We start from the raw sequence: 25844 nt of genomic DNA on the forward strand, positions 1-25844 counted from the left end.
CACCTTCAGAGCATCCACTGACTGCAGAATTTAAGGTACTGCATAGTCTTGTGTTAATTGATGCATGGATACTTAGACAGATGACCAAGAACATACTATAAGCCAACCTGAATACTGATTCCCCTTGCCTTTCCCAACATGGAACCACTCTTCCTTACCCCAGACAGAGGATGAGAATTACAGCTCATTCCTTAATTCAGGAGCAGAAGCCAAAACATTAAACACTACTTTCATTACCCTTTTTCAATAGCTCAGGCCTTTCCAGACCCACATCACATGTTCTCACCGTGAGGATGCCCTCTCTTCTTTTTCTTCTACTTGAAGCAGGAGCCACTCATTGCTACAATAGCTTGTTGCTGTTTTCACATGGCTTGCGGCTTCATTACAAGCATTTTGCATATCTCTGGCTGGAACCTGTAGATGAGAACAGCTTTTTAATGTTTGCTGTAGTCTCAAAGAATTGTGCATTTATTCAACTGAAAGTAGTAATGATGAAGGGAAAAATATTATTTTCACTGCTACTTTCATTGCGCATTTCCACAATGAAGCACTGAAGCTTCATTTGCAGTCTGCTGCAAAGCATATCAAGACTTACACTTAATGCGAAAATTGTGCACTGTAGCAAAATGGAAAGAAGAGATGAAACTTCTGACTATGTATCTGCAGATTGGGTGACAAAGCATGCTATGCTGCTGCACATCAAGTACCCGCAGCCAAATGTTGGAGCAATATCATTCCCAGCTCACTTAATGCATCTTTGTGCAAAAGCCAACACATCTGTGTGAATGTTATAGGACGCTCACTTGTAACAGAGGTTTCTCTTTGCAAAAATAAAGGTGACAGGATTAAGTTTCTCAGTAGTCTGGCTACTAAGACTGGAAGATAATTAAAGCCGTCTTCCACAAGATGGCTCCCTCTCTCTGTTCGTATTACTGACTCACAGCAGTGAGAAGGGAACATAAATAATATTCAGGACAACTGTACAATTATGGTTTGGAGGAGTAAGCGTGCCTCCACATGGGAGCAGAAACGCTTCACTGAATTAGGGCAGCCTATGTGACAGTCAAGAACTGCATATCATTCATTTTCTACAGATTGGAAAGGGGCTGGAAGGTTCAGTGGGGTGATTTGGGACCTCATCTTAGAAATGGGACACGCTTGCTTCACTTGCATTTGAAGCTAGGGGCTTCAGCTTCTCAGCCACACACCTCAAGATTGGAATGCAGAAAAATGTCTAAAGTGTACCACCCAACATACAGTTTATTGCATTAACAAAAATAGAATTAGGTCTAATATCTAGAAGGAATGACAAATGATACTTCCTACACATTAGAAATGAATTATTTTTATGCAGTTAGAACTGGCCATTGAGTCCTTGATCCTTACCATATACACTGCACGCATCATTTGGCATCCAATGCCCTCTTGCAGCACCATGGTTGCCTTTGCAGAATGTTTCTATTAAAGGAAGAAGCTCTGCTCTCCCTGTGGAAACTCCCTCATTCTAAAGCAAGCACTTCTTGGTTTGTATTACAATGCTACCTTACCTGGAGAAAGCTGAGCTGTATGAAGTGGCCATTCTGCTGCAGCTGCTGCCAGGCACAAGCAGGACACACAGCTGAGAAGTGCCAAGAAGAAAGTGAGAAATGCCCACACTCCTGACTTTGCTCATGATTTCACTAACTCTACCATTATGCTGAAGCAACCCCACTCTTTTCAGCACAGGTGAAACAACACACCATCAGGAGAACACAGTCCCACTTCCACTAGACAGTTTGTCCCCAGGGCTATTTCATAACCCAGGTAATGACCTTCTCCATTGAAACACTGACGTCTTCCTCAAATAACATTTGAGGAAACTTGTTGAACTGAAAACATATACAGGATTTCTCTGGAGCCTTTATGGACCTCTTTTCTTTTAGCTTTTAGCTTCTGTGGGTCTAATTTCCACCTCAAGATAAACTCAATGCGAAGAAAGTTCACCTTACTTGCACATCAAAGTTTGTGAGGGAACTGAGTAAAAATTGTCGTTGCTGCACTACAGAATGCTTCTTATATTTTTAGTTTTCTATTAAGTTTTAAAAGAATACCAGCACTTTTATTGCTAAAATCATTTATGAAATGACATTAAAATACAAAAAAGACCAGTGAAATGTAAACAGAAATGGTTAATTTTCCTCTGCTGGGATGTTTTGATATTTAGGGAATATTTTATGTCTCCAGAGACCCAAAAAGCAAGTCATCCAAAAAGTGGAGTGCATGCAGAAAATCATCATAATGCCCTGTGGGACCAATCTGAGCCCATCAATATCAACTGAAGTCTCTCTACGGGCTTAAGAGAGCTTCAGTGCTGCTCCTCAATATGCATTTCCTAAACCTAAAAAATTATTAAGTCTTCCAACACCTCCCTGTTACCAACAGCACTTTAACAGAGTCAAACTCCCAGGACAACATACAACTTAAGACTGATACAGTACAACAACCTACGGAACGCCCAATCTTACATAGGTCACTCCAAAAGTAATACATCCTATTTATTTCTATGGAAACCACAGCAACTACAAGAGCACAATAACATTGTTTGATGGGGTAAATTCTTAGCTATAAAATACCATTTTTCAACACAGTCACCACTATTAGCTATGCATTTTCACTGGTGTTTAACAAGAGCCTGCATGCTGTTCTCATAAAAATCTGCAAGTCTAGGATCTGAGAGCAGCCCCTGCTCTAAAAGATTTTTCTTTTTACTATGGAATAACAGCAAAGTCAGGATTAAAGGACAATAAACAGAAGTATTTAGTAAAAATTAAACGGAGTTTAGCATCGTAGAATGTAGATCAACAGAGGAATTTTCACTGGATATCAAAGAGTTTCCAGAATAATAATGGTCTGTGCAACCAGACCTCAGGCTTGTAACCCAGCTCCTAAAATCACTGCTGAGATTAACAGAGGTCACCAACGCATAATTACCATCACTGAAATGAAAATAAAAACACTGCTGAAATAAATTTGTAAGCTTATATTTTGATACACTGGAATCTGGACCTCTCCATTTTCAGAAGAAATCCACAAAACCCACTTTCCTACCAAGCACTGCCCAGAAAGCATACACTGTTTATCATGGCAACTGTTCTCATGTCTAATGCATATTTACTCTCTATATGGAAAATCAGTTATATATATATATTCTTGCATATATATATATATATATTCTTGCATATATATATATATATATATATATGTATATATATATATATGTTCTTGCATAATTTGAATTAAGCTTCTTCATAAAGCAATTACTACACAAACCACATTTTCAAAACTGAAAACATTAAGTAGAAGTATCTAGTGGTACTGAAAGCAGACCTGCTCTTTTGGTTTTTCATTAGCTTCATTTTACAGTTGCATGTGTTTTTGATGCAAACAAGTGCTGGAGAAACTCTATATGCGTATATTAGAAAATATAAATTAACAACTGACTTCTACAAAAATTCAGCTTACAGTTTTGCTCATGAGGGTCTCTAAAGAGAGGATGCATTGCGAGCAGCTGTGCAGCTACTAATAAGTATTATAATCAGACAAGTATTCAGCAAGCTGTATCTAGAGTGGTCAACTACACCTTCGGCCTTGAACTGGCAAACTCATGCTGTGGGACAGCTGCTAACAAGGCAACTACACTGACTCAAGCAGCACAAACTGAGCTGCTGCCTTATCACAAAACCAATTTATGTAGTTTAACAATTGGACCTAGATGATCCAATCTCAGCCTTACCTATTTGGAGAGCTTTTATCTGCATACCAATAGCACACACTTCTGAAAAGCAGAATGACATTTCTCACTTGAATAAGTAAATCAGTTAGGATTTCAGTCAAACTATTTACATATTCTCAGTTAGCTCTCTGTGACTTCCCCGTTCTTTCATCTAATTCCTTCTATTTTGTGCTTGTTTAGGAGCTACACACTTACCCATCGCTATTTTCACCCATCCATCCACACCAGAATATGAGAAAAAACTGGGAATGCTTGTGAGCAGCATGTAAACCTTTTGTATAATAAGCAATTTTCAAAATGCTGGGAATTCCTGTAAATTATTTCTTACCAGAACATGGATGGAGGAAGATGGCTTTGACCCTTTATACAAAAATCTGACAATCTTCTTAACAAATATCTCCAAGCTATAGCAGCTAACACATATTTATGTGAAAGATGGCTCAGAATAATTGATTAGGTTTGCTGAGGTTCCGGTTAAGAAACTGCAGCTGCAATCTCTTTTTTTCCCTTCCCTTACTGTTTTCTTGCATAACAATTTCTTCCTTATCATTGCTCATTTTCATGCAGAGCATGTTTGCTTATTTGCTATGGTCAGTAGACACTTTATTTTAATTACTTCAAAGGTAAATGCATTTGAAGGCATTTGGCTCTTATTTCAGGTAAGAAAAACAAGTAACGCGATGGTTACAAAATGGCATAGGAAAAAATGTCCAAAACATGACATACCAACACTCAAAAATCAGATGCATAATAAATACACTGTTTGCTTTGCCTTTGCTTAGACCTTTTCCTAGGAAACACAGCAAAGGCAACAAGTTAACTTATCTGCTACCTAAATCTTTACAGAGGTTACTGTGTAGTTTTTTATCAAATGCAAATCTACAACTTCATTACTATAATTATGTAGTAACCATCCAATTAACTCCTGAGGTAAATGCATGTTACTCTTGCATTTCCTACTCCAATACACATTTAGCTTTAAATTTCTGTACTTACTATGTGTGTACCCAGCAGTTATAAGGCCCTTTAGAGACATGAATCCTCCCCATTATTGATACTGGGCAATCAGATAAGTTGCAAATGCATGAGTAGCTTTAAGAAGTTGTTGTGGTTAGATAAGAGAGATTTAGTATGAAACACAGCCAGAGGGAGCAAGAGAAAGAGTCCATATGTGCTGTGAACTTCCCCAATCCATTCCAAGGACAGATTAGTCAGGAGGAACAAAATCATAAACTAGCATCAATCATTGTAATTTTAAATAAATCCATGAGGTATCATCAACCCACAGGAAAACTTGTCACTCAATACAATGTATATTAAAAGAAACAAACATCTCGATAGGGAAAGAGAAACATGAGAGAGATATTAATACAAACTAACCATCCAGGTACAGATGCCACTCAATTTTACAGATGCAAAACTTTACTATTCTAGAATGACTGGTACAGAAATCTTACAAGAAATTGAATCAAAAGCTGAGTAAACTGAGGCACAAAGCTGCTGAGTTGCTTATGAGTGTTCCTGCCTCCCCAGAGACCCAGCTCCTAGCACAGAGGGTCGCTGGGCTGGTACATGGAGCTACATCCAACTACATCTCACTGCCATCAGATCCTAAAGTTCCATAGCCAGTACAAGAGCAGAAGGAAAAACTTTGACATTCAGACTTCCAGAATAAAATTAACGTGCTTTTTGACATGGAAGTGTGAATAAATGGGATAGAGATTCATCTCCAGGCACATGTCAACAATAAATTTTGAGAGATACGAGAAAGACATAAGCAAGTCCTTCCTGCAGCCAATAAAAGCGTACTGAATTCCAGCATGGGTGAGTTTTCCCCCCTTCAGAATGACTTCTGGGAATACACTTAATGCCCTCATCCTCTTTAAAATTCCCCAATCTCTTCAAGGGCACCTAAAAGAACTGCTTGGCAAATAGAATGTTATTGCATTAAACAGCAGATCTTTTCCCTATAGATACTCTACATTTGCCACCAAAAAACAACAACAACAAAACACCCTGAAAATACAGCCATGCACTGAGTGGCATCTAATTGTAAAAAGTTATTCCATGCTATTGGCTTCTATCCAAAAGGTATGGCTAACAGAGGTAATTTAAATATGTTTGAACACAGGAACAAATGCCTGAGCCTGGTTGCTCTCTTTGTGGACCTGTTCTTTTAGAAAATCATTTTCTTTACCCATTGGACAACAAAACGCATTGTCAAGAAATTTTATAGCAATAATTATAAAAGATGTCCATTTGAACCCATTGAGGTCTTACTGATTTTATAACACCCAGCAGACCTCCCTGCAGGAGAACGCTATATTTATGTTAGCAATATATGCGAGAATTGAGATCATAAAATTAAATGACCACATAGAACTGTCATTTATATGATGAGCGCCTACGTATGTGAAGGCTGGTTTATCTTGCAAGATAGGGTAATACTAATGGTCCACTCTCAGTCAATGCTTTTAATCACGCATTTCTTCACTTGCTTCTGCAATATTACACTTGAAGGACTGGTAAGCAGTTTGCTATGAAATGTTAAATGGCTACTGGCAATCCAAGCCCGATGGAAGTACTCACTGAAATAGAAGTACAGTACATATTGTATGCAATTGTTTTATGAGAGACATTATGGTTACTAGAATAACATTTCACCATTACCAACTGCTGAGAGAAAAGTCATTAAGATATTTGGCAAGCCAGTGTAATTTTTCAGCAGAACTACAGTATGAGACCTCCGAATAGCTTCTGTACAGAAAGGCGAGCTGTCTCAAGAAAACAACTTAAGTCTTCTGTGTCATTTTATTCAGAGGGGTTTATTTTCAGATGCCAATGAGAAAGTTATTGCTGCAGGAGAGCGAACAATTGAGCCTTAACCCTTATTATAACAGCACAATTTCAGAAGCACTATAATAAATCTTGCAGCAGTGTTTCCATTAAAAATCTCTTTTCTGAGGAGCTTTTATGCTCTGTAGTGTCATTCAGACACTTTTATGAGAGATTTCTTTAAACTATTGTTCTAAAAATAAAGAGAGATTAAACATGTGTTTAAGCACTATTAAATGTTGAGAAGGAAACCAAGTAAACTCAGGGCAGTATTTTAATCTCAGCCTCTTCTCATGGTTTGTTTTTTTGGTTTACGTTGCTGTTGTTTCTTTGTTTTTGAAAATTCAACAGCAACAGAAATGAAAAATCTCCCCCTGCACAAGAGCAAGGAAATCTGTGCTGGACAGAGCCCCCTCACCATCATTGCTTGTGCCAGCAGCTGCACATTTGTCAAGTGGCCATCAACATATTAAATACCGCCTCACAAACACACAGATGTCATTCTATCTGGTCATTTCCAGTTAATATGCCTTTCCTCTCCCTAGAACTGCACTTTAATGATGTGAGGAGGCATTGCAGCTTCAAGGTGCAAGCATTTTCAACCCAAACAGCCACTATGCATCACCAAACAAAATCCTTTTCTCTATAACAAGAACAGTAATGACCTATTACAGTATTATCACAAGGTAACAAAACATAAGTAACGAGGCCCAGTGCAGCCAAATGCTTCTAGTTGTCAATGTTTCCAATGGAAACAATGACTTCTGGTTAATGTGAGCTGACAGCAGAGCTCATAAAAGCCCTGTAAATGATGCAGGCCAGAATTAAACAAGCTACTATTTTTGTTCCTCTTCCTGTCTGCAAGTGCAACCAGAACAAGCTCAAAATGATGAGTAGTTTTGATAGGATATTCTATTTATTGGATTGGAAGAAAGCAATTCAGATATTTGATTTATTGTTATTAATCTGATCTTGCATACTTTCCACACACATACTTAGCAACAGAAAGTAAAATATACCAGCTAGATTCAAACCCAAGGAAACATTTACCTGGAGATCCAGTTGCTAACAGAAAAATAAAGGAGTAGAAACTTTGTCAAATATGGCAACAGTTTAAAAGGTTAAACAGAATGACAAAAAAAAAAAAAAAATCTCAATTTATTTCTTGTTTGTCAGCAGTAATACCACAAAGGAAATATGCATCTGAGAAAGTGATAGTGGAAATTAACACATTCTCAGGTGAAACCACAAGAATACCAACTACACTGAGACTCCCAGCCAAAGCCATCCTGCTCAGAAAGACAGTCCTCCCTCCCATTCACACTGGAACTTTCTATATTTGTACCATTATTGCTCTGATTTTGCAAGTATTTACATGTATGCTTGGTATTGCCACTATGAGCAATTCCTACTGGTCTTCCCCTAGCACAGAAATAAGTTCCAAATGTAAAAGTGATCACTCACTAGGAGAGATGCTCAAGTCACTGTTAGTTTTCATGTTCATGTCAACCTGCAGTACCTCCATACATTTAAATTTATGGCAGGCATTCACAACCTGAAGTATGGAGCAACACTTCTAGAGCCACAATAGAATATAAGAGAAATCTAATGAATAAAAAGATAAAGGTGTTGAACCACACAACTATTAACAAAACCTGTTATTCTTAAAAACAAAGCTTTAAAAAGTGCAAACTTATTTTTCTTAAAAATAAAGGCCAGGAACTCAAAGTAACTGCCTTGATGCTCATTAAATTACTCCTCATACATTAGCAGACTAATTTTCAGGAATTCATTCTGCAAATTAAGTCCAACTCTACACACTGAGGTATATATTATATTTGTATTTAAATCGTGTTCTCATTTGGATTTCACAAAATTAATAACTGCACTTAAAGATGGTTTTTTTTTTACTTCTCTGTCTCCTACTTTCATGAGCTTGTTTGTGTTAGAACCAGATCACCACATTGGATACAAGAAAACAGTACATCCATGCAATGATAAAAATGGTTTTCCTCTGGTCTTCACAATGAATAGATTCCACTTTCATTTTAAAATTCAGTTATCACCATTTTTCCTCATTCCCTTTCTTAAGACTTTTAGCTTTTAAGAATAATTGTGCACATACACACACAGATAAACGTGAACAAATGCTTTATCTTTAAAGCTCATCTGTTGTGCCAGAGGGGTGTGTTCTTCAACTTTTTAAATTTAGCATGCTAATTTTACAGAATGTGAGAATTTAGAGTTCTTCACAGCTCCCATTCCCATGAGAGCTCTTCTCTCTAAAATGTTAATAACGTTAACAGTTTTTCTATTAATTTTGCCTGACTTTACATAGTAGTTTGGTTTTGTTTTTTAGGGCGCCACCACAAAAGGTTGCTAAAGTTTGCCTCATCAAACTGAAAATATCAGAGCTTCTCAGTGCTTTACTGGATTTCTTCCAAATTCACCAACATTTCTGCATCACTCAGTAAAACCAAAACAAACGAAAAGAGTCCCAATGCCTAAAACTTAATGAACTGAACTATAAATTGCTGCCTCACTTTACAAGAGCAGTTCTTAGCATCATTAAACTGCTGAGTTGCGATGCTTCCAAAAGAACTTAAACAAATACACACTTCAGCCCAAAAGTGGAGCGGGAGTAATGTGATGAGTAAACAGGATTACTTGTTTAAGCATCCAAAGTTTGCAAGGCTTGCAAACCCTAAGGAAAAGTTAATTGAAGTCAATAAAGAGGAAGGGGAAATGCAGAAAAATTAAGTAATAAACTGTGCAAAGCAAAATATGAACTGATCAGTTATCAGTGCCTGTGGGATACCTTTGCCTACAGCAGTCTGGAACAGATTCTGAGCTTTCTGTGTTTACTATGTACAGATTCCACTTACATCAATGAAGACAAACTGCAAAGGCAGCATGACAACTGACAGAGAATTTGCCCATTCCAACAAAACAACGCCCTGCCCTACTGACAGCTTACAGGGAAAAAAATGAACACCACACACATCTCCTCTTACTGCTTTGACAGATTACTTTGGCTCTTTCTTTTACACAGAATTTGGATTACAAATTACAGCAATGAAGGCTACGACTCTTCAACAATTGAAGAAAAAATTACAAATTACCTGTAGGAGAAAGTGAAACTACTGGAGCAAGAGGCATCAGAGATGTCACCTTTCCCTCTAGCAGATAACCCAAAGGGATGCCAAGAGCTGCTCCAAAAGTACTGCCTGCTATTTTATTACGTTGGCCCATAACATCGAAGGTGGGTGTTGGTATGTCAGTAGAGGTTGAACCTTCCCACCAATATCCTATTACATTTTGTTGCCATGTGACAGATGGCAGTAGAGGAGTAGTCTAACAGAATACTGTCTGACACAGAAGTGCATACGGAGCAAAGGTATGTCACCGAATTCCTCCATACAGAAAAATGGTGCCCACTGACACGCATCAGTGTTGCTGAATGTTTATGGAGATTGAACAGTGGAGGTGGTGGTGTGTTTCAACAGTGAAGCTGGATGCAGTGGGGCACCTCCACTAGTGCAGATATTTATAAGCATGGCATGCAGTCTCCTCTTCATCACTGATGAAAACGCACAGCTAATGGTAGTGACTATGTTGAAAAATAACACTTCATAGCTGAGAATTTGCTCTATCAAATAGTGTTATTGTTATTGACAGAAATGAAGCAATACCTCTTTGTGAGCAGACACCATGCCAGCATCCAAGTCGCACACAAACTGTAGTAAAACTCTTCCCAATTATATTACTTTGAAAAGATTTTTGAGAAAATCCCATTGCTATTATAAACCTCCAGTGCAATTCAAAGGAATTTAAGTGTTACTCAAAGAAGCATTCTACCTCTCATAAAAACAAAAATGCAATATATTGCTTCCAGAAGTTATTGATACTTCGGCAGAATTTGGCATGAGTTACCCCCGATAAGAAAGAGAGATTAGAAGACAAAAGGAAAGATTAAAACTGCAAGTGTTATGATAACAGAAATCAATTGTATTATTTCAGATGGTAAATAAAGTTTTTAAAATAATATTTGAGGGAAAGGCACTAGAAAGAATATGCTAAATGAGTTACTTTGGAACCACTGTGTTAAACTGAACAAAGTCAGACGTAAATTATCTGCCTGCAGTGACCCCTGAAAAAGGCTTATTTTTGCAGCTTGAATTATAAAAAGCTCAGAAATGCTAATCATTCCATCTAGAAATCAAAATCATAAACTGTTAGATTAATGAATGCTACAAGTAGCTCTCACATGCAGAATAGCAAAGACATTGTTAGCAATTTGTTTTGACAAAAGTGATTAGAATATTTATTTTTGCTAACACTTCTCCTACATGCAAGGCCTGGAAAAATGAAACATGTTTGTATAATTCAGTAATACACAAATCTTTATTAAAACTCAGAATGCTGCTAAGTTAATTATATGACATTAACAAGAAAAGGGATAATCAAGAAACCCTTTACAAATTCATAATCTGAAAGGCAAACAATGCTTCATCGGTCTGATCTGTAGTGCCACTTACAGCTGTTTGAAATGGAATTGCTAGTTTTTTACTATAAATAAATTATTAAAACTGGGGGTAAAGCAGAACTGCCAATTACAGTTGCCTCTGATCACAAGGAATGCAACAGCACCCAGCCCATCACATTTGTTTTAGGTGACAATGACTGCAAACAGTACCTCATGAATGAGAGGGAGGAGATGCAAAAGGATGTTTTGTGAACTGCTTTGCTTCTGGTTGTTCTGTTATGAATAACCCTTGCTCAGACATCTGGAACAAATTTATTTTCTCAAAGAAAAAAAGCCTATTTTGTTTTTCACTGCAATGAAATTAATTAAAAAATGATAATCGTATCTATACCTAAAATCCAGCCTGTGATTTCAAATCTCAAACTGAACAGTAGGATCTTCCTCTTCTTTTGCTTTTAAAGTAACCACTGGTGCAGAAAAAGGGCAAAAATTAACAGCAATTATTCATAGACTCACAGTTCAGTAGGAAACATGTTGTTCAGGGCTTCCAACATAGCACAGGCTAAAGATTGAACACAATGATTTCTAGCTCAAGCCCCTTACTTGTAGTTGAGGTATAGAAAGACATTCCACTCTGATTGCTAGCAATAGAGAATCTTAACCTCCTTCGGTTCCAGTGATTAATTACTCTCACTGTACAAACCAATTTTGTCTGCCTTCAGTTTCTAATAGCATAGTTTCATTATGCCTTTTTCTGCTAGATTAAAGAGCCCATCTAGTACCAGAACACGCTCTCCTACAGCAATAATGATAGGTTACATATATCACAGTTGAGATGAACAATTCCTTATAAGTTGATCCCAAAAGCAAATTCCAACCCTGCTCTGGGATTCTCCCTTATGTCGCCTACTGCACACGAGAGCCTATACACTGATGCTTCCTATGCTGATGCTTCCTGCAATGAATGGGAGGTTGACTTCAGTTTTGAGCAAGGCCAAGTCCAGAAGTCTGAATGCATCCTTCTGATGGATAACATATACTCCACTGCTCCAGTAGCTTCAGAGCAAAATCCACTTTTCACCAATCATTAATTTTAGATACATTTCTTCTACAAAAGTAAGTGGAGGTAGGGAGCAGAGGAGAAAAAAGCAGCAGCAGCAGCTCTAGAGAAGTCAGAGGGATATGACTTCTTTTTGAACTGCTGTTGTCTTTCCAAAGATGAGTGGGGAGTATTGCTTCACACATCTATTCTGCTGTGCAGAGTGAGATCAGAAGTCCTTCTTCATGAGCTGTGTTCCCACATCCACAGATTCTCTAATGAACTGCAAGGCTACCACTAAATTAAGGTAAAGGGTGGACACTGAAAGACCATTCTCTGCAATTTTGACAAAACTGCAGTTGTGCCCAGTCACATCTGTGTCTTGGCTGTGGTTTCCTAGAGGAATCCACACATATGTAGTGGTAGTCTTTCAACCTAAACATTGCAGAAAAGAGAGCCATGGAGAAATACTGATGAGAAGAGAATCTGCTACAAAGCTCAGCATTAAGACAGTCAGCGTTTTCTCATTCATTTGGCACCGTTTTGTTTTTGCTATCAACTTCTGTTCATTTCTACAAACAAATGTCCCCACCTTCTCCAGGCAAACAGCTGCCTCTGAAACGTTCAGGCTTTCTCCTGGCACCAGCCTTTCTAGCAGTGCATCAGTGAAGCGTTTCCTCTCTAAAAAGCAGCAACTGCTAATTCTGGTGCAGTACATAACAGCATGCTGCCACATCAGGTTCAGTCCTGCAAGAAAATGAATTTCTCTGGCCTAGATCATTTGACAATTGCTAATGTATGAATAATTCAATCCACAAAATGGAGTAAATGTAAGGAGTGAATAAAACAGCAAGCTGTGCATCATGCTGTACGGCCAGAAGCAGCATCAGTTCAGCCAAAGGGCGTGACAGCTGCTTGCTGATGGCTGTGGCTGGCTGATGCACACTGACTACTGGTCAAAAGAGTGGGAGGATGCCCAGGAAGGCATTTCCATGTTTCTGACTGTGTGGCTTTTTATCCTCATTCCCTGACTTTCAGTTAGTAAAATTGCAATTTAAACCTATAAAAATGTGTTCATAATTCCTCCTCTGGAATAATTAAGCTGGTTTAAAAGCATACCTCCATGCAATTTTATCATATCCCAAAAAGCCTTTAGCTTTGTGTCACCTTCCTCTGGTTACTGGGCTTAAAATTCTGTGAAAAGATGGCACCTTTGATAGTCACCTGCTTTGGCCCACAGGCAGCAGCTTGGAAGACCAGGCCCAGGGCTCCCACCTGGCTGAGCAACAAACAGCCTCCACATCCTTTGCATCTCATTTTGCAGCTGGCATGCTTCCAGCGAGATGCATTGGTGAAGCAGCAGGAAATCAGGCTGAAATTTCACAGGTTCCCAGAAAGAAGTTTGTCAAATTGAACTATTTGCAGGGAGGGCTTAGATCAATTAGCAGTCCTAGCACTGCCAGTTTTCTGACTGAATTTGCTCTGTTTTGTGCTTAGTTAGCACGTTGGCCAGTAAGTTCTCCATGTTTACGTGGGCTATTCACCCAGGAACAAAAGGAAACATACAAAACCTGACTGTAAAACCACAGCTGGATATGTTCCAGGTTAGAAGCATTTATAATGCCTATGGCTTTTGACACCTAAGTTCACATCACCCCTTTTATGCTGTTATGCTTGGTTCATGCTGACAGCTCCCATCTCACTCTTCCTGCTCACCCACAGTTACTCCACTACATACTGCATCGCTGACCCTCATTTTCCCACTGGGAGCAGCATCTAATGGTCAGAAACACTATCATCTTTGGTCACCTAGATCTTCAAACATCTTTCTATCCACAACAAAAAAAAGTAGCAGGGTATCAGCTTAGACAACTGCATTGCTTACACAGGAACTCCACCTGCAATCGTGGTTTTGTGTATTTAATTCACCCAGGTAAATGAACAGAGGACATTTATTGTGATTGACCTTGCCTTGATAGCTACTGACAGCTCTTGACATGCACACCTGGATACAGAGGTAAGACAGATAATTTCTCCCAGATCACAGTCAGTATGAGGTTCCTTGAATAATCAACATCTAGCTGTAGAGCTTGACTTTGACAAAGACATAGGTAGTAATCATGAGGTATTCAGGGCCATTAATTTGCTTCTCTGTGAGCTTGGATGCCTCAGAAACATTTAACAACATCCCCTGTCTTCTGGGGAATTACTTCATAACACAAATGGATGGCTGAAAATCTCACAGTCCAGCTGCTGATTTCTGCACTATAAATGCATAACAAGAAGCCTCTGGTACAGCATTGTATGAATTCAGTATTAACTATATGAGGAATGGAGTGACTGAGAAGGGATAATGGTGAGATTTGAGTTATCCAACAAAACATCTTTCCTTATTCCAGCTGCCCACAGAACTAACCAGAAGAAATAATTTCTCTCTCACTTCCAACTTGTTAGCTAGGGTTGGCTGACAATGGATGGAAAATGAAACCCTCTGCCACACAAAGAATAAAAGTGAAAGGTATTTACAAACCAGAGACCTGATCACCCAAATGAAAATAGAAACAGACCAGAAAAGATTAGCAAGGTAAGCAGAGTCAAGCTTTGATGGAAAACTTTCATCAAGAGATAACCTGCCAGCACAGCAAACAAAAGGGAAATATACTGAAAGAAAACCAGAACAACGCTTTGTTCTCAAAAGGATGAATGTAGGAGAAAGTCTACAGAAACAAAAATCTGCTAATGCAGAAAGAAAAAACACTGATGAGTGCAGTGAGGGACTGGACATAAGCAGATGGGTCTTGCTGAGAAAACAATGTATAAATAATCTTGTAAGGATTTATTGCAGACAGAACTACTGACTCTCCCTTTTATAGATGTGCACCACGCAAGGCACTTTGACAATTTCCTGCTAAAATTAGAGGTATATTTCTCCAAAATTCAAATCAGGAAGGACTTGAACCACACTCCTCAGTCTACTCTTAGCCACACCATCAAGCACATTTTCATAGTCACCAAGGTTAGGCAAGACCTCCAAGATCATTCAGTCCAACTGTCTTCAGCCTGCACAGAAGGTATAATAAACCTTCCGCCAGTCAGTCTCCACTGAGCATGCTGAATAGGACACTTTTCCCAGCTTTTATTTCCTATAGCCATAGTCTCTTATCCTTGCATTCTCTGATGTGCATGCCTCACCCTCCTCAGCCAGTTTGGCCTGAGCCAGCTGTGCATGCGCTCTCCTGGTCAATCCCAGCAGTACTCTCATCCTCCACACCTAACACACTCACTTTCCACACAGCTCTCACTCAAATGCTTATTAACAGCTTGCATCAGTGCTAAAAGTTCTTCAGGGCACAGGCATGTTCAAGGCAGACTTACACAGCCCTCTGAAATCACCATCCTTCCAGGTAAATAAGCCTCTGATAATCCATACCACACATATGGCATTATACCACATTTGCGATTCTGATGCCCGCTCCAAATCTAAGGCATACACTGTACTGGAGAACTTTCAACATAAAGGAGTATAAAAGTGGAGCTGATTCACACTCTTAGCTGCAATCAAACTACCAGAGGATGCTGAATGATTCCCTCTGCTGTGGTTTTGGATGTCATTATCTGACCTCATTTCTTGCTTCTGACAGTCAGCTCCATGCTCACATATCATTCAAGCTAGCAGCACTCAAAGTAGTACAAATGTGAGCATGTGTGTATGTTTCTGAAGGGGGACAAGAGGTGGGATAAATTAAAGGCTTTTAAGTATTGCTGATTGAGAAAGAGAAAACAACATTTAAAAGCCTTTTAAATTGCTATTCCTTCCTTTTGATCCTAAATTTCTCTTTGTTTTGTTCTATGCAGCTGGCTGAATGATGACAGAGTGGCTTGCAATTATCTGGATGACATTAGGTGCCAGCTGAAATGGACACTGAAGGAAGGAACCAACATCCTGTATATATAATTCTGACTCTGTTTGGCATTGAACCAATTCAACAACTACACTTTCCTTCCCCCATTCCATTTCCCCCCCATCCAAGTAAATCCATGGCTATTGTATGCTGCTATGGAAACAGAAGGCTGGGAAGGGGGAAGAGTTCGAATATAAGTAGAGTTCCATAATGATATAGAAGAGTTTGGATTCAAAACTGCACATGCCTGCAAGGTAACTCCACAGAGCTCTGCATATTGAACATGTACGTGTATGCCACAGACCCGGGCTTCCAATGTCTGCAGAATTCTGAAGGGCTCTAATTAATTTGATAACTTGCATTTTCAGTCATTGCATGGCTCATTCAAATCACAGGTACTTCTCTGCCGGTTCTGTGAGGCTTACTAAAACAGACCTCAGAAACTGAGCACAGCTGTCAAAATAATGTTATTGTTTTCCAGAATCTGTTTCAGAGATAGTTATTCCAGAGAAACTTAAAAGTTATATTCCTATATTAGCACGCTAAGTAGCTCATAGCAGTTTAGTAAATCAAATATTCCATACTGCTACCTTAATAAGATGGGGAGTCATGCATGAAATGACTGCCAGGTTAATGACATAGGGAGACATGCATGGCATGTATTTGCATATAATAGCACAGAATGTTCCCCTAAATCCTCTAAATTACTCATCAGTCCTTAAATAGGCATTTAACTAATCCTCCATCTAGAATAAAAAAAAGAAAGTGAGCCACCTACAAATGGAAAGAACGATAGATAAGGACTAATCAAAACCTAAAATGCCAGCTTATAGGGAGCTGGAAAATCTGCACCATGAAGGAGTGGTTTTCTATCAGGTGTACTATGGAATGAGAACAAAGGGAAAACACTGAAAATCTGAAAACCAAGCAGAACTCACAAAGAAGGGACAATAAGGGGAACAGTATTTGTGCTCATTATTCATGATGAATTACAGAATCATCCTGAGTGACTGTCCCACATGAAGGTCTTGGTTTGGTTTACTTTTGCAGAGCCCATTCCAGACCTCTGCCAAATGCACATTCATGCTGCATCTGTTGTTTTGGGCTCTGCTTGTAGGGGTAGCTGAAGAAACAGGGCACTAAAACCTGGGCTACAGAGGAGTCCATAATAAAGAAGTGAAAACAGCGGAAAAGCTTCTGCCTCACTTCAGTAGTAGCACATCATGTAAATGCAAGCACTATACATGCTGTACAGAATAGAGGCATTGCCTTCTGGATGTCAAATGTCTGTAACCCCACAGTGAAGATTACTTGCTATGTGTTTGAAACAAAGATTTATTAAACCGAAGTTTCTAAATCTTGCCAAGAAATGTACTACTGAATAATAATCATATAAGACAATAATGTGCTTATTAATTATTTTGGATGTACACAAACAACAATTTGAAAAATAATTCAAATTAAGCAAGTCTGGAATAGTATGAAGGTTTGAGGCTCTCTATCACTAATATACGTCAGGCAATTAATATTCACCAGCTGTTTTTCATATGTCTCCCTTGAATAGCACCAGGAAATGAGATTTTTGTAAAGTATCAAAATATATCCATTGTCTCACAAGATGAGAGTTTTTCAATCAGTTGGTAGTTTCTCTGCCAAGGCAACAACAACTCGCTTCTCTCTCTCCATACTCATCCACACCAATGAAGCATCCGTTTCAAAGCCTAAACAAAACAAACTGCCAACATTATTAAATCCAAGCTCTCCTGTACTTCTTCATAAAATCAAAAATGCAGATGTTCTGTTATTGCCACTTCATGTATCAATATGCACGTTGCCATTTAATGCTTATAAAAATACAAAATAAATATAATGTTCCAGAAAAAAACATCAGCTCTTCCTTTTTGTGAACCACAAAACAAAGATCTCTATTTGTACTAAAGACCAGGTATCATTTGCTATAAGACAAGAGGCTCATCTACAACTCATTTGCCAGATAAGTCAAAAATGTATTGCAGAAATTTACTTCAAAGACTAGCAGTCTTCTTGGCCCCAAATGAAACAGCTTAACATTGTAAGAAGCAAAGAAATTGAAACAGCACTTGCTTCCTGAAGTAGCTGGAACAAGTTAGTATGCAATACCATAACCTTTTTAGCAAACAAACCACTTTAGAGAAACTTGTCCCTAGGTCACTTAATACGTTATTAACATGAGCTGAACATAAATTAGATACTGCTTACCACCAACAAACAATGCCTCTGTCTATCAGTAGTGCCAAACACACCGAAAAAACAAGAAATAGAGAAAACACTTCTTCCACCTAGAACTGTTGCAGCCATAGCACCCCCTAAATGCATTCTGAGAAGGAGGACTCTTACATTAACAGAAGTTCCACTGTTTCTACAGATTTACCTCTTATTTTTGGTAACTGAACACCAGTAGTTCTCTTTAAATATTAAGGTGTAACACTTCCCAGTTCTAAGCAACCACAGGAAGATCCTATATTTTATTTACCAAGAAATATTTATTCTATTTCTTCAGAATATAGCTCATTTAAACTATATTCTTATTTCCCTTAGACTAAGGTTTAAGCTATTACAGGTACCGTAGGAAATGCTTTTATTTGTAAGTATGGTCTTTTGTGTTAGGAAAGATAAATGTCAGGCTCATTAATTATGTACCTATAATTAGACACTGCTGAAAATGAGCTGAAACTTGTTTTGACATCTTCTTTGAAGAATGTATTTGTACTTTGCATGTAACATTGTGCACAGGCATTTGCAAAACCTGAAGCAGCTGAATGGCAGCTATGTACAAAAGCCAGTAAGCTTTGACAGGGTAAACAAAATCAAAGAAAAGCATAGCTGAAGAGTTAATAAGCACTGACTTACAGGAGGGAAATTTGTGCTAGACAGCTTCCTCAGAAAAAGCTAAATGGCCATCAAGAGTAAAAGAAGGCTCTGACCAGGAACACATGATGAAAGCTGCACTCGGTTGATTGCAGAAAGTTTTCTTTTAAATACAGCCTTCTAAGTGTTTAACTAATTCCCAAGAGGCTTGATTGTGCTTCACTCAACTTCAGGATTTTTTTCTTTTTCTCCTTTGCCTCCCCCCCCCCCTCTAATTTGGAGATAGATTGTACCTTAAAGCAGAGCCAGGAACATGGGGTGTATGCTTAAGCAGCAGGAACACAAGAGTAAGCGTGGGAGGCCCCTTGCTGCAGCAGCAAAACATCGCTCCCTGTCCCCTTGGAGGTAAAGGAAACAAATCAGCACTACTGCTAACTGCGAGCTGAAGTAGGGAAACCAGCAGTGCTCAGAACAGGCTGCAGGATGAAAGCAAACCTTTCTTCTACCTTCTGCACAATCTAGGAATTTAAAGAGGTAATGCCAGCAACCTTTCTGTGCGAGTGGTCACATGTATATGAGGAAGCCACATGTGAATTTAATAACAGTAATAATAATAGTAGGAGTATTTAATGAAGTCTCAGGAAGAACTGTCTGTGCTATTACTGCAGGATAATGATAAATGGTTTGACAATGCTGTTTCTGGGACTGAATAAACAATTCAGCCTTATCACAGCTGTTGGACTTCAACACCCAGCATTTAAGTGCTGTTACGGTCAGAAGTGTGACTCTATAAAAAATAATACCTTCTTACTCACAAGAGCTGCTTCTTCTATGTGTTCTGAGTTATGGCTTATACCTTTACTGACAAAACAAGTTGTTCCTAATGATAGCATGGGAGAACCAACCCCAGCCTATGAGGGAAGGCTGGATCCTTGTTCATATCCATCAGAGATGCAATCCAGAAGCGCAGCAGAAAAATAATTTCAAATAGCTGGGAGCCCCACATTTCTTTTTGGAAGTCTAATTTCTTGTCCCTAATCCAAGCAATCCCTTTGCTGAAGAGGAACAAGAGGCATTCACTGTGATGGTACCTTCCCTGAAATACCTGAAATTCCATGGCACTGCAAAAGCAAAGCTTTACATTTGATCTCTTCCTTGTCTGTCTCTGCTGGGCTCAACATCTGCCAGCTACAGAGGACAGCCCACCACCAGAGCAGGCACTGCCACTAACCTTGTCCTTATGCCACCATTACCAGATCATGCATTAAAATCAAAACAACCTCTAAAGAGAAGAGACTGCAAGCCACATCCTTCCATTTGCACCATTCAGAGACAAAGCAAACTTCTGCAGAGAGAAGTACTTAGAGTCACACAGATTGCTTTGGCTGGTATCACTAGATTCACCAGCAGGTTCCCATTGAATTTTGCTGATTGGTTCCAAAATGGAGCAATATCCTCATCGCTTTCACAAAGCCCTCTCCAGCAGGTTCTGCTTGGCAGCTCTGCACAAACATGGGCTTGCAGTGCTTGCCAGCTTAGCCCTGTGCTCAACTACCCACATTGCACATGAATATAAAATGGTTGGTGGGACTTCTCTCATCACAAGCAAGCATTAAACTGAGATGTGTCCATAAAAACAAAAATGCTAAAGATCTAATGCTAGGAGTTCATTTTAGAGTTGCCTTCAAAAATAAAAAGAAACAGGAAAATTACATCGTATAATATGAAAGTGCATGTTAATTTCACACCACATTACATTCACTCAAATTTCTTCTTTTCTTGAGCCTTAGAAACAATTCTATGGAGACCATTCAACACCCATCTGGATGCCAACCTGTGTGCCCTATTGCAGGTTATTAGCAGAGAGTCTGAACTCTTAAGGTCCTTTCCAACCCCTTCAATTCTGTGTTTCTGTAACTTCAGTAAACAACTGTAGCAGTTCTGTTTCACCCCAATAGCCTTCATTTTAAAGGAAAGTAAAATTTCCTCATGCAAGGCTTTCCCCAAATGCCAGCAACACAGCAGTGCTTTCAAATCCACTCACAAAGTTCAAAACAACATGAAACAATTGTGGGCACTGCTATCTTCTGCAAATCAGAGCAGGAAGGTAGCTTATTTCCTTGATTACCAATTCCTCAGTGGTGGTGGTGGGAAGGGAGAACCTGCCTACAAAAATCTGAGCTCTTTGGAAATATCAGCCTGTCCATTAACAGATGGTTGCTCCTTGTGGGATATTGTCCTCTCTAGGAATGCTGCACTATGTCCTGAACCTCTTCCAATGCAACCCCAAGCAGGCTGTGCTCCTAGCAAAGGTGAGGAAAATCAGAAATGGAACTGAGCCAACCTGTGCATATGAAAGCTCTAAATTCATTACTCTCAATTAAAATGAATGAGGATTAGGATTGCTTCCAAGTACATCAATCAAAGAAAGTACTTGCTGCAGGAAAACAGAAGACATTGGTGTATACACGAAGGAATTTATTCACATATTAACAGAATGTGTGCAAGCTAGTATACACAACTGGTAGTTCATCATTCACCTGACAAGTTGTGCCTATCTAGGAATGATGGGTTGAAAAACTTAAGTTGTTTCACTTTTAAAAAGTTAGTTTCCAATCTGACATACTTGTACACCTGCACACCTGACTTCACAAAAATAAGGAGCTTCAAACCAGAGTGCTTCACACAGCATAAACAGGCATAAGATGTGCAGTTGGCAGGCACAATTCACCTCTGCAGTCATTTGTTTCTTTAATCTTCTATTAATTTGGAGTTCCAAGGATACCCTCATCTCTGTCTAAAATCAACAGCAAGAGAAATAACCAAGCACTACAGAATTAGCTCTTGAGGGGAGAAAAGAATTCTCAAATAGAAACCAATGCTTATTTATCTAATGCTAATTGCTGAGGTGAAAAAAATTAATAGTTTTATGATTGTGCTATTTCTCATTCTGGTTTTACTTTTGCTTTCTTCAGAAGCATGGGTTACAACACTACGAAAAGCCAAATGTCCAGGTAATGGGCTAAAGCTGATGCATCTCCCACCACTGCATATTCATAGACTTCTCCAGGGATACTGGGCCTCCAGCTGATGACATCCATCCCTGCTGTACAGGCTCTAATACCCATCTGCTCTTATATAACTAAGCCTTTCTTGCAAGGTTAAATGGGATATGTTGGGCACTCCATTCTACTCACACTTTCAAGCATTCACAGATATGCAGTATGGGTCTAAGTTTCCTGCATGGCATTCCAATGAATCCGTGCTCTGAAATTCACTGATGGAAGCCATGAAAATGCATGACCATGCAACTGAAACAAGCTGCAGTACTGCTACCAAGTGTCAGCACAGGAAGTGATGTTTCTTCAGTCAAACTGACATAAGGCTTTCCTACCCACAGAAACCTCCAGGAAAACAAAAAGAGAGTTATGTTCTTCATAGAATTCAGTTGCATAATAGAATATAAGACGCTAAAGAGACTTAGAGAAAGAGGTACTTGAGAACTCAGTGCAGTGTCCTTTCCCTATACACGCTGCAGAAACCATCTCCCCTGTTGCCATTTTTAGCATACAATTAAATAACTGTATATACTTCTTGCAGTATCACAGGTCTCCTTAACAGCTGTTCAGGTAGGGCTGTGAATTGAGCCATACGGGCAGCATACCAGAGGGTAGCGTTTAAAGACAGACTTGAGGAACAGAATAATTTAAGTCATATTACACACAGAATTCCCAAATTCACGTTGTCAGTAAGCATACGATTCATTAAAACATTTTGGAGGCAGTATGAATACCGACATGGTAGTTAAATCATTGGATCAGACACAATAATTTAAAGTACAGACTAAAGAACTTGGATAAGAGCTTGGATGCAGAAGATTAATTCAGATTCCTAATATAAATGCAAGCTTCCTTTGTCCTAGGAATAGTCACTATGTCACTTTCTATTCCATTTGTAGGGAATCACGCTCATTTCCTTCACTTGCTGTATGGAAGAGATAGGTGACAGCTCGGACTGCTCTCCTACCTCATACCCTGGACTACAGATCTCAAGTCTTCACAGGACAGCTAAGTGCCACTGAGATATAAATAGCATCTCTTACAATAACTCTATAATTAAAAATGTATGTTTATGCACAAGCACGCTTCCTGAAACCAAGGACTAAAAAAAGTCCACTTCATTATCTCCTTTACAGTTCTTTCCCATACACCAAAAAAAAATTTACTAGTTACTCCCAGAGGACTTTTCAAAATTGATTTAACAGCCGAGTACTCTTGGGAACTCTTAGGAGAATTCACTAAATAATTCATGGCATATTTACTTTGATAAGAACAAGCGCTTCGTACTTACATTCTCCATCAGATGTTTGCAGATAAAATTCTCAAACACAGAATCTATTCATCTGCCTTCATTCACTTCTTATTCCAGGGTGGATATTGTCCTGGTTTGAGCTGGGATAGAGTTACTTCCCTTCCTAGCAGCTGGTAAGGTGCTGTGTTTTGGATTTGGGATGAGACTGATGTTGATAACACACTGATGTTTTAGTCACTGCTGAGCAGTGCTCGCATGAGGTCAAGGAATTTTGGCTTCTCACACTGCCCTATCAGAGGGAAGGCTGCGGGTACACAAAGGGCTGTGAGGGATCAGAACCAGGACAGCCGGAGCAAACAAGGAGATGTCCCACACCATATGGCATCATGTTTAACAATAAAACTGGGCAGGTTGGTTGGGGGGGCTGCCATTCACCAGGGTCTGGCTGGGCATCGGGCAGTAAGTGATGAGCAATCGCATCATACATCACTTTATTTTTTTTTTTCTCCACTCCTTATTAAACCACATGGTCTTACATTTCTCTTTTCAATTCTTCCCTATGACATGGAAGGCTGATGTGCAAATGGTTGTGCAGGGCTGAGCTGTGGCTTAACCTGGCAGACAACAGGTACTCAGCCTGTTGAATTGAATTGAAGCCTCATCTTGAATTGCAGCACGCACACATGGCTTAAAACTTTTAGTCTGAAATTTACTGTTTCAACATGAGTCTCATACTGGAGAAAGTTATCAACATTCAGTTTAAATTATGTTTTCCAGTCAAAGGTAAGCTTCTCATCAACACAGCTTAAGCAAAAAAGAAGGGGGGGGATGGAAGCCGCAAAGACCATCCTCATTCTCTTGAGTGATGCCATAAAGGTATAAGAACACTAGATGGCAATAACAACTGCACATGCATCACTCCATTCAAATGCACTAATCTTAGAATAGCCTATCTTAGAGTATCTAGGCTAATATTCTTTACGCAGCACCATGCGCCATTACTTAGAAAGAAAAAATTAAAAGCAAACAACAAAAACCAAAACAAATATAGGCTAGAGTAGTTTTTGTTTTGTTTTGTTTTTCCTCCTTTAAACCAATCAGGCTTCCTAAAGAATTCATTTCCAGCTCAGTTTCCACAGAGGTTTCCAGCAAATCACCTCAGTGTGGATCAAGCTGGTGGCTTTATTGTAGGGTCCAGAAGTCACTGTGCAAGAGAAATGAGAGAGGGCAGAAACAACTGCACATTAACGCAGTGATCTCAGCCCTACTTAAGTACTTGTTTTAGTTTCTGGCACATAAAACAAGCACTTAGAATGCATAACTATCACAAAGCAATCACTTGCACTTGTTAGGATGTCAGCCCAGAAGAAGCACTAGCAAACTAAATCAGGGAATGCAGAAACCTTAAGCATCAGGAAGCAAAAACCATTTCAGAATCAGGGTTTATAAATAAAGAGATGGAGGGAATGACTTTAAAGATCCACTATCAGACCAAAAGTATCAAGAAAATCAGGAGACTGCCTAAATGGACTTGTTCCCTTTCTGGACAGCAACTTAAAGACACCAAAAACTTCTACCAGTACAGCACTCAGTGAGAACTAAGTATTAACCCGATTCCACTAATCGCTACTCGTACCCTCTCAGCATTCAGAAGCCTTCTCACAGCCCATGTTCCTGCAGGGAATTCCTAAATCACCTCCACACCCAGCAAAGACCAGCACTCAAACCAAAACCCAAGGAACGCACGGACTGAAGCCCGGTCTCCGGCGCTGCAGACGGTTACCACGGAGCGGCCCCGCAGCGCCCCCTGCCGGTCTCATAGCGCATAGCACCGTGTCCCTGCAGCGCGTAATTCTATCAGGTAACTCCCGAGGGCTTAGGTATCTACCCATGTAATAAGTGAAAATAAGTGCAATCAGTACAGACTTTTGTTTACCCCATTTTTATTAAGTTTCAATAACTAGTTTTTCTTTGTTTTAAAAGGGTTATTTTAGCTGTTCCCTATCCCTTTTTAAAGCAAAGGATGGTCTATTCATTCAATACACGATTAGGGAAAACCATCTCCTATAATGAATAAATGCATATATAAAAATCCCACTGAAAAAAAAACAAAAAAAAAAAATACTCATTTGAGTATAAGGGTACGTACCTTCTTAGAGGGAGACATTGCCCACAGTTATCACGCACTGATTTCCTATTCTTTTCCTTCCTTCATACCACTCAAAAGAAAGGAATACAGGTTTGCAGTAGAAGAACATTTGGAGTCCCTAAAACAAAAAGTTGCACAACCCATCAGTAACAACACGTAGAAATCAGCACCACAATACTGAGGTGGCTGTTTTGACAGGATTTTGTGTTATGCCTGTCTGATGTAAATCTAGAAGATTAAGTGGAAACAAACAAACCCTACAGAAATAAAGATACCCTGAAGTTAATACACATACAAGAGTGTCACACAATGCTAAACCAGTTACATATGTCTGTTGTCTACACGCGTTAGATCCACAAGTCTCATCTGAGATGTCTGTCTGCAGTGCCAGGCACCAAGCTCACAGCTGTCACACAGAGGATATCGGTCCCATCAGGCACAAGAGCTGCCATATCTATAAAGGGGCCCAAGGCAGTACCCAGCTGGCAGGGAATGGATGGCTC

General features: G+C 39.3%; 1 long non-coding RNA gene across 1 annotated transcript in view; it reads right to left on the reverse strand.

The window, feature by feature from the left end:
* LOC107318113 (uncharacterized) overlaps window positions 1-25460 on the reverse strand; it is a 45727-nt gene extending 20267 nt beyond the window's left edge. The window contains exons 1-2 of the long non-coding RNA XR_014933552.1: window positions 25342-25460; window positions 287-414 (exon numbers count right to left, since the gene is read on the reverse strand). This is a non-coding gene — a long non-coding RNA (uncharacterized LOC107318113). The remainder of the gene's footprint in view (window positions 1-286; window positions 415-25341) is intronic.
* Window positions 25461-25844: the final 384 nt, after the last annotated feature.

This window comes from Coturnix japonica, chromosome 12, assembly GCF_054131305.1.
Source record: "Coturnix japonica strain WE chromosome 12, WE-NBRP24, whole genome shotgun sequence".
In the NCBI taxonomy this organism is placed as follows: Eukaryota; Metazoa; Chordata; class Aves; order Galliformes; family Phasianidae; genus Coturnix; species Coturnix japonica.